Source organism: Scylla paramamosain, chromosome 38, assembly GCF_035594125.1.
Source record: "Scylla paramamosain isolate STU-SP2022 chromosome 38, ASM3559412v1, whole genome shotgun sequence".
Classification (NCBI taxonomy): domain Eukaryota; kingdom Metazoa; phylum Arthropoda; class Malacostraca; order Decapoda; family Portunidae; genus Scylla; species Scylla paramamosain.
The window spans coordinates 15,141,235-15,151,234 of NC_087188.1; the positions used below are offsets into that span (position 1 = coordinate 15,141,235).

The window sequence follows — 10,000 nt, forward strand, 5'->3', positions numbered from 1 at the left end:
CTTATTGTCACCACTCCTCCTCCCTCCCCTCTCCTTCCCCTCTACCTCCCCTCTCCCTCTCCCTCTCTCCCTCTCTTTCTCCCTTGCTCCCCCTCCAGTGTCATGCATCCCCTCTGTTTGACAAATGAGAGGATATTTTTCAAGGCACTTTTTCACAGAAGGAGGAAGGGAAGGGACGGGAGGGAGGGAGTGAAGGGAAGGGACGGGAGGGAGGGAGTGAAGGGAAGGGAAAGGAAGAGTATGGAAGGGACAAGAACTTAATATGTAGCACATTGACTCCATAAAGAGCTAACTGACATCTCTTGCTGACTCCGTGCTGACGTGTGCTGAAGGCTTATCAGTGACCGATGAGGTGAAAGAGAGAGGGAATGGGGGGAGAGGGTGATGGGGTTGGGGAAGAAATGGGGGTTGGTAATGGTTTGGTTTCTTGAAATATAGTTGTAAGATTTGTGTTTTGATAAGATTTTATAGTTGATAAGATATATAGTCGTTAGTTTTGTATTTTGATAATGGTATTGTAGAGTGAGACAGACAGACAGACGGACAGACAGACAGACAGACAGACAGACAGACAAGTAGAAAGACAGCCGTGCAGAGAGACAGCTGCTAACGATAAAAAAAGCACAGACAAACAGACAAACAGACAGACAGACAAATAGAAAAACGACTGACAAGAATAAACAGGTATTAGACAGACAGACAGACAGACAGACAGGCAGACAGACAGACACAGACTCAGACAGAGACAGACAGACAGACGAGGCAGTTTGAAATTATAAATAAGAATCTGAAATCCAATTTGTCATTTACAGTGAAAAGGAGAAGAGAAATATGCTAATAAGGCGTGAGGCGAGAAAAAAAAGTGAATAACAAGCATATTAACATGATGAAAATAGAACTGGAAGAGAAAAAAATAACCGGAGAGAGAAAGAGAAACAGACGGAGAGAAACAGAGAGGGAGAAATAGCAAGGGAAAAAATAGAACGTACCCAAAGACAAAAAAAAAAAATAATGCGGAAAATTAGCAAAAACCGAATCAACATCAGGGAAAAAGACAAAATCAGAGGGGAAAAAGAGAGAGAGAGAGAGAGAGAGAGAGAGAGAGAGAGAGAGAGAGAGAGAGAGAGAGAGAGAGAGGCATGAAATACGAATGAGAGAGAGAGAGGAGGGAATGATGAGAGGAGAAAGAGAGCAGCTGACCTCCTCCACCTCCACCTCCTCCTCCACCTCCTCCTCCTCCTCCTCCTCCACCTCCTCCTCCTCCTCCTCCTCCTTCTGTACAACAATAATTTACGCACCGCACAAACACGATACAATTCTTCACCAGCACTTCGTAACACTGGACTTTCCTTTCACTTCCTTTCATTTCACACTCCACACCACCCCTGCCCGCCCCTCTGCGCCGCTTCTCGCCCCTAAGGTCTCGTGGCGTAAGGGCTGAAGTGCAGGTAACCTCAGGTGTTGTTTACGACTGTCTGCTCCCTTGTGTCTAATTAATTTCACTGGATACAAGGCAGGCCGCTTCGTAATGTGATCTTCATTTGTTTGTATCGGAGGCACAGAGAGGAGTTCTGGTATTTATAGTTTCGTTGGGTCTGGTATTTATTGTTCCGCTGGCTCACTGTATTATTAGTCCAGTCTTTTTTTTTTTTCTCTCTCTTTTTTTCGTTTTTCTATTTTATTATGGGCTTGAAATATTGTCTTGAAGGATGGAAAGGTGGAAAAGATCAAAGCTTTATATTTTTTTCCTCTTCTTACTCTCGCTCTCTCCGTCTCCCCTCAGATTTATAACTAGATTTATTGTTATTATTATTATGACTCGGATTTATACTTAGTTTTCGCGGCGTCTCGCTTATCGTGCCCTCGGTAAAAGTATAGACGTCTTAAATACAGGTGTGTCTCGCCAGCTATTTATTGCCTCGTCACTTGAAAGTCAGCGGGGATTATTGTAACGCGGCGCAAGGTATAATTTTGGCGACAGCTTGACGATAATTGCCTGGCGGTGGGCACGAGGCGGGGCACGAGAGGCGGCGAGCTTGTAAAGTACTCGTCCTCTCCTTGACTCCGCGAAGTGAGGAGACGTGCGGGAGGAAAGGAGGGCGCTTACTGGCACGGCTGACGAAGATGTGAGTATTGCTTCTACTACTACTACTACTACTACTACTACTACTACTACTACTACTACTACTACTACTGCTGCTGCTGCTGTTGCCACTGCTGTGTAGTTAAGTTATGACTGTTGCTTCCATTACTACTACTACTACTACTACCACTACTACAATTTCTACTGTATTATTATCCCCAGGGCTTCTATTACAGTAGTAGTTGTAGTAATAGTAGTAGTAGTTTATACAAAATAATATTGGCATGGTATGTAAACTACTACTACTACTACTACTACTACCACCACCACCACCACTACCACTACCAGCACCACCACCACTACTGATACTAACACTGCTTTTATTATCACACGCTCTTTGTTACACGCTCTTAAAAGTCACAAACAAGAATACCAAAATCTAAGTAACTAAACAATATATTCTGTCTCTTACAAACCTGACTTCCTCGAACTTGTTTTGGAAAATTTCGAAACCTCACCTGGACACATAAAATGCAGGTGTAGGACAGGTGTGGAGGTGGGGGAAGGGGGATAGGGGGAGTCAGTGTGTGTGTGTGTGTGTGTGTGTGTGTGTGTGTGTGTGTGTGTGTGTGTGTGTGTGTGTGTGTGTGTGTGTGTGTGTGTAAGATTGGCTGAGGTGAAAGTATGGCCTTTTAATTTTTCTTCCTCTTTTCTTCCTCTTTTCCTCTACTTTTCTTCTTCCTCCTCCTCCTCCTCCTCCTCCTCCTCCTCCTCCTCCTCCTCCTCCTCCTCCTCCTCCTCCTCCTCTTCCTCTTCCTTCAAACAAGAGGAGCAAGATTACAAAAGTAACCACTGATAATAAATAGTAAAATAGGAAGACAGGAAGAAGGAACATTGCAGGAGAGAAAGAGAGAGAGAGAGAGAGAGAGAGAGAGAGAGAGAGAGAGAGAGAGAGAGAGAGAGAGAGAGAGAGAGAGAGTAACTAACATAAAATCAGAAAATCAGAAAACAAGAAGGGAACGAGATAAAAGAGAATAAAGAGGAGGAGAGAAAGAGAAGGAGGAGGAGGAGGAGGAGGAGGAGTGCAAGTCATCATTTGGACTCATCATGCCAACCTGTAAACGAGATTAATTCGAGAGAGAGAGAGAGAGAGAGAGAGAGAGAGAGAGAGAGAGAGAGAGAGAGAGAGAGAGAGAGAGAGAGAGAGCAACCCTCCCTTTTTATCAGCAGACGTGTTATGTGTTCCCTCTCTCCTCCCCCTTCCTCTCCCTTTCAACATTATCCTCCTCCCTTTTTTCGTCTCCCTTCCCTTTATCTTCTATTATCGCCCTTTTCCTTCCTCCCTCCATTCGCTGCCCCACTTACTCCCTTTGCTGTTTATCTCCGTGTTTTATGAGGCGAGATAAAGGAAAGGAAACACTTTGTAAGGCGTGGGTGTGTGTGTGTGTGTGTGTGTGTGTGTGTGTGTGTGTGTGTGTGTGTGTGTGTGTGTGTGTGTGTGTGTGTGTGTGTGTGTGTGGGTGGGTGGGTGTGTGTGTGTGTGTGTGTGTGTGTGTGTGTGTGTGTGTGTGTGTGTGTGTGTGTGTGTGTGTGTGATTCTTTCGTAATTAAGAAGAAACAGAGAGAGAGAGAGAGAGAGAGAGAGAGAGAGAGAGAGAGAGAGAGAGAGAGAGAGAGATTGTAAACCTCAGAAAAAGATTTGAATAACTTAGAAGGAAAAGGACGAGAGAGAGAGAGAGAGAGAGAGAGAGAGAGAGAGAGAGAGAGAGAGAGAGAGAGAGAGAGAGAGAGGTAGCCGCCACAAGAATAAACAAAGGATTGGTCTTCACGAGTCTCTCTCCACCACTTCAGTCTCTCCTCCACGTCACCTTAAGGACCCAGACGCCCCTCCACTCCCTCCACCAGCCTTCCACCAGGCCCTCCACCCCTCCAGTAGGCGTCGACATAAAGGGTTGATCACTTTTCAAAATGGACGAAAGGTTTTCACTGAGTCTGTTCCCTTTTTTGTGTTGGTGGATGGGTGGATGGGTGGATGGGCGTGGGTGGCATAAATATTCTTCTTCTTTGTCACTGTATTTGTTGAGTGTGTTTGTGGACGGAAGAGGAGAGTAGCAGAAGAGGAGGAGGAGGAGGAGGAGGAAAGGGATAAGAGAGGAGGAAGAAAGAAGGAAAGGAAGATATTCTTACTTTCATCATTTTTTTCACTTATCTCTCTCTCTCTCTCTCTCTCTCTCTCTCTCTCTCTCTCTCTCTCTCTCTCTCTCTCTCTCTCTCTCTCTCTCTCTCTCTCTCTCTCTCTCTCTCTCTCTCACATCACATTACCTGTCTTCCCATCACCTCCCCTTCCCCTTTAACCTGTCATCCCTTCCCCTTCCACCCCCCCATCACCATTTCAACCCCTGCCAACCCCTGTCACCTCCTGTCACTAACTGTCACCTGTCTAGGGCATGAGAAGGCTTGGTAGTGACAGTCGAGGCGAGTGGTGAAGGAGGAGGAAGAGGAGGAGGGGGAGGAGGAAGTACGACAGAAAAGAGGAAGGAAAATAAGGTGGAGGGAAAGTTTGGTCGAGTTTGAGAGGGATGGAGGTATGGAGAGAGAGAGAGAGAGAGAGAGAGAGAGAGAGAGAGAGAGAGAGAGAGAGAGAGAGAGAGAGAGAGAGAGACTTTAAAATCTGGGGAAAGAGAGATTAAATGAGTTAGGAAGGAGGAAAGAAAATAAATTATATAATAGGAGAAAGAAGAAGAGGAGAGAGAGAAAGGAGAGAGATAAGATGAACTGACAGGACTAGATGGAAGAAAAGAAAGAGAGAGAGAGAGGTAACGAGAAGACGAAGAAGAATGAATACAAAGAAGGAAGAGGAGGACAAAATGGAAAAGGAGAAATCGAAGAAGGAAAGGAGGAGGAAGAGAAAAAGAAACAATAACTGATGGAAAGAGAGAAAGAGGAGAAAAAGAAAGATAAATTAATGAGGAGAGATGAAAAGAACATTGAAACCAGAGAGAGAGAGAGAGAGAGAGAGAGAGGCGGTGACAGCGGGCAAAGAGAGGCATTTTAAGGAGTGTGTCTCGTCTCAGCAGCAGTTTACGAGCCATAAAGTTGAATGTATAGTTCTGTGTGTGTTGGGAGACCTCGCCTGGGTGTGTGAGGGAAAGGCGATTTGATGAACATTTGGCTAAACACTTAAGCATTCCTCTCTCTCTCTCTCTCTCTCTCTCTCTCTCTCTCTCTCTCTCTCTCTCTCTCTCTCTCTCTCTCTCTCTCTCTCTCTCTCTCTCTCTCTACACCATATTTCCTCCTTTCTACTATTCAATTTACTCCTTCAGCTCTCCACTCTTCCACCTCTTCACTCTTCCACCTCTTCCTCGTCTTCACACGTCGCTTATAACAGTCAATCGCCAAGAAACAATTAGAGTTTTTGCCACCAGGCGATTGAAGCCGAATGACAAAAGAGAGAGAGAGAGAGAGAGAGAGAGAGAGAGAGAGAGAGAGAGAGAGAGATGGAGTGATTTGGACGCATACAAACACTGTTGAGTTGTGAGCTTGTTTGTACGTGTGTGTGTGTGTGTGTGTGTGTGTGTGTGTGTGTGTGTGTGTGTGTGTGTGTGTGTGTGATGTAATGTCCTGTGTGTTTGTGTATGTCAAGGTTCATGATACGCGGCTGATTGTGTGTGTGTGTGTGTGTGTGTGCGAGAGAGAGAGAGAGAGAGAGAGAGAGAGAGAGAGAGAGAGAGAGAGAGAGAGAGAGAGAGAGAGAGAGAGAGATGCAAGTAAATTAGGGAACTTAAGGGAGAAAAGAAAAAAAAACACAAGATATAAACTAGAAAGAGAGAGAATCGAAAAAAAAAAAACACAAACCACACGAACACACACACTAAACAATATATTAACAAAACAAACAAAGGCAGACAGCATTACCAAACCTAACACAACGCTAACCTAACCTAACCCTTCATGAATGCAGCCCAAGTTTGCTTAAGCACCACATTACCATTGACTCCTGCATATATTTCCCCCAGGACTCTCGCGACCCTAGCGGTTTGAAGCGTCAACGAGAGAAAAAAATAGTTGGTCATCTCATCCCTATGTCTCGAAGTTGTCGCCTCGTAGTTGACAACAAGAGCAGTAAAGCGAAGTTGAAGTTGAGAGTGAAGGGGAGGAGCTGCACTCTTCCTTTTCTCTCTCTCTCTCTCTCTCTCTCTCCCGGTTTTCAAAGTCTCGAAGTCTCTCGCGTGGAAATGATTCGGTTCGAAACATTACGCGACGCTGCCTTTTAGTGGTTGTCTGTCTCCCTGTCTCTTGTCTCTGTCTCTCCCTTGTCTCTCTGTGTGTGTGTGTGTGTGTGTGTGTGTGTGTGTGTGTGTGTGTGTGTGTTTCCATCTGTTTGTCATCCTTTTTATATGTAATTGTTTTTTTTTTTTTTTGTCTTACTGTCTGTTAGGTTAGGATAGTCTCTCTCTCTCTCTCTCTCTCTCTCTCTCTCTCTCTCTCTCTCTCTCTCTCTCTCTCTCTCTCTCTCTCTCTCTCTCTCTCTCTCTCTCTCTCTCATAACCCTATCTTCACCATACGTCATTATCACTTAACGATGAGTCAATGATTTGTCTCAGCTAAGTTGGCGCCTGTTTCTCCCCAGTGTGCCCCGTCCCTCTTACTCATCCACCCCTCAACACGCCCCCTTCCTCCCCCATTCCTATCTCCTCCCTCAGGGTAAGTCGTGACCCTTGAACATCCCAGCAAGCAACTTTTAATGAATAGTGTGATGGATCTTTCACGAGGGAGAAGGAAGAGGAAGACTAGAAGGAAGAGGAGGAGGAGGAGATGTTGTTGATGGAATGGGGAAGAAGGATGGAAGAGCGACAAGCAATTATAGAGGAGATAGGAGGAAGAGTGGTCCAGGTAGTGGTAATGGGAAGGGATATTTTGTATGCACGGGATGCCGCAAGGTAGGAAATGGAACCTCATCTGTTTGGCTTGACATATCCCTCCTATATAAGAGAGAGAGAGAGAGAGAGAGAGAGAGAGAGAGAGAGAGAGAGAGAGAGAGAGAGAGAGAGAGAGAGAGAGAGACTAATAGCAGTGTTTAATTATTAGACAAAGACATTAGTGGTGAAACGAGAATTTTTGGTAGAGATTCTTTTATTTTAGTATTTCTGAGATGAAGCTGGTGAAAAAAAAGGAGATATTTATATTCTTTTTACATTTTTTGGATAACTGAGTGGAGATAAGACATTACAAAGCGTTCCTAAGAAGTCGTAAAGAAGAGAGAGAGAGAGAGAGAGAGAGAGAGAGAGAGAGAGAGAGAGAGAGAGAGAGAGAGAGAGAGAGAGAGAGAGAGAACAGGTTAGACACGAAAAAAATAAACCGAACATTCTTGATTTTTCACAGTTTTATGCGATTAAACTTAAGTTACGCGACGTGTTGGCAAGTTATGAGGCGTTCTTCGGGGGGAGAGAGAGAGAGAGAGAGAGAGAGAGAGAGAGAGAGAGAGAGAGAGAGAGAGAGAGAGAGAGAGAGAGAGACTTCCATATAAGGGCGTGCACTCGAATATTTTAGCGAGAAAACGTATGGATAGATTGACAGCCCAGAGAGAGAGAGAGAGAGAGAGAGAGAGAGAGAGAGAGAGAGCCTTCACAGTAATCAGTCACCACCACCATCACCACCATCACCTCAGGAATGCCAGCCAACACCAAACTCAACTAACTCTATGCTGACTTCACCTCCTCCTCCTCCTCCTCCTCCTCCTCCTCCTCCTCCTCCTCCTGACACGGCGCTGATGTTCGACAGGCTAATAGTGTTGACAGCTGAGAGGGTAGCTGAGGCTCCTCCTCTTCCTCCTCCTCCTCCTCCTCATCCTCCTCCTCTTCCTCAACCACATGTCCTCCCTCCTCCTCTTCCTTCTTATCCTCATTCGGTATTTCCTCCTGCTTCTGTTCGTCCTCCTCCTCCTCCTCCTCCTCCAGTAGTAGTATAGAAGTAGTAGTAGTAGTAGTAGTAGTAGTAGTAGTAGTAGTAGTAGTAGTAATAGCTGATAATTACCGATAAATTTAGTGATTTTGTCTCCTCGTTCGTGTGTTTGTTTGTTCATCATACTCTCAAGAGTCACGCCACCACCACCATCACCACCACTCATCACCACCCACTCAGCCGCGAGACAGGTCCTGTGATAGTAGTAGTAGTAGTAGTAGTAGTAGTAGTAGTAGTAGTAGTAGTAGGGGTGGTGGTGGTGGTGGTAGTTAATATTCTTTTCCTTGTTGCTGTTGTTTTTCGTTTTATTTTCTTTTTGTAATAGTAGTAGTGGTTGTAGTGGTGGTAGTAGTAGTAGTAGTAGCAGTAGTAGTTGTAGTTGTAGCATGGAGAACTTTAAACTGAACGTAACTTTCTAACACACACACACACACACACACACACACACACACACACACACACACACACACACACACACACACACACACACACACACACACACATATACACGTGGCCACATCACCTCTATAATTTAACAGGTAATCACGGAAGGTAAATCACCACGCCCAGGTAATTAATGGCCAAATGTTCCAATTACCACCGTGACTCACCTCAGAGACTTTCTTTACCTGAGCGAATTGAAGGGGCGTGTCCTCTTGTGATTTTTTTTTTCTATTTATTTTTTAGTAGGTTCGATTTTCCCGTAATATTGAGGGTTAATTTGTTTACTTTCTGTCTGTCTGTCTCTAACGTTACCTTTCTGCTTGTCTGTCTCTCTCTGTCTCCCTTTCAGTCTATCTGTCTGTATAGTTGTCTGATTATGTCTCACCGCTATGTCTGTTTCTCCCTGCCTCTGTCTCGCTCTTCCTCCGCTAGGTGGCTGTGTCAGCATGTAAACACTGGTGTGGTTGTTCGCTTATCACCAGCAAAATACACCGTTTATACAAGACTGAGGTAAGCGTAAGACTGTCAGGTAATGCATTAATACCCCTAGATTGCATGGAAGATAGAGACGAAACGAGGAAATAGATAGTTAGGCGTATTTTAAGGCATAATATACGAGCTCTTCAAATCTGCGCATGCCCAATAGCCAGCCAGTCTGTTACCATGGCAACGCGAAGGGTGCTTGATAACGCAAGGTCATCAAGGTATGTAGTTATTTTTATTGATTATTTTGTGGTTTTGTGTATAAGTTACGTCTTTCTTGTTTTATATTTATAGAAATTAGGATTTTGTTATCCGTTCACGTGTTTAATAAAATAGTTCGATTTATTTTTAATGAGTGCTATATATAAAGGGTTAAGTATGTAATTATTGTAGTTTAGTGTAATTATCACCGGTGGATGTTAAATGAATTTGAATCTCTCTCTCTCTCTCTCTCTCTCTCTCTCTCTCTCTCTCTCTCTCTCTCTCTCTCTCTCTCTCTCTCTCTCTCTCTCTCTCTCTCTCTCATTCATCAACGTCATCTGTTTTGCTTGTTTGTTCTTCTTAATGACACGAAGATCGTTCACCTCTCCCTCTCCCCTCCTCCTCCTCCTCCTCCTCCTCCTCCTCCTCCTCCTCCTCCTCCTCCTCCTCCTCCTCCTCCTCCTCCTCCTCCTCCACATTCTAAAAAAAAATGTTTAAATCAAGAAAGTAAAAATAATTTCAGCATCACCAACGGAGAGAGAGAGAGAGAGAGAGAGAGAGAGAGAGAGAGAGAGAGAGAGAGAGAGAGAGAGAGAGAGAGAGAGAGCAATGAAGAAAAGGAAGAGAACCAGCTTGGGAGAAACAGGAAAGGAATTGGATATATGTAGGAAGGAGGAGGAAGAGGAAGAGGAAGAGGAGGCAGATAGGGTTACTTAAGGGTGTAGGAAGATGGCGTGTGTTGGTGAGGGTGAAGGGTGTTGGCAGCCATGTTTGTTTGCCCAAGCTAACGATGCAAAGTGACTTAGCCTGCCTTTTCCTTTCTCTCTC

The 10,000-nt window shown here is 44.7% G+C and overlaps 1 long non-coding RNA gene across 8 annotated transcripts in view; it reads left to right on the plus strand.

Annotated features, from left to right (window-relative positions):
• The window catches only part of LOC135091877 (uncharacterized), a 231,607-nt gene that overhangs the window by 52,374 nt on the left and 169,233 nt on the right, over positions 1-10,000 (plus strand). Inside the window, exon 1 of one of the 8 annotated variants that reach the window (XR_010262670.1) lies at positions 2,094-2,126. The exons of 2 other annotated variants lie outside the window; for them this stretch is intronic. This is a non-coding gene — a long non-coding RNA (uncharacterized LOC135091877). Of the gene's footprint in view, positions 1-2,093; positions 2,127-8,902; positions 8,999-10,000 lie in introns of those variants that run through there. 5 more of the 8 variants (XR_010262674.1, XR_010262668.1, XR_010262677.1 and 2 more) reach the window with 5 other exon arrangements.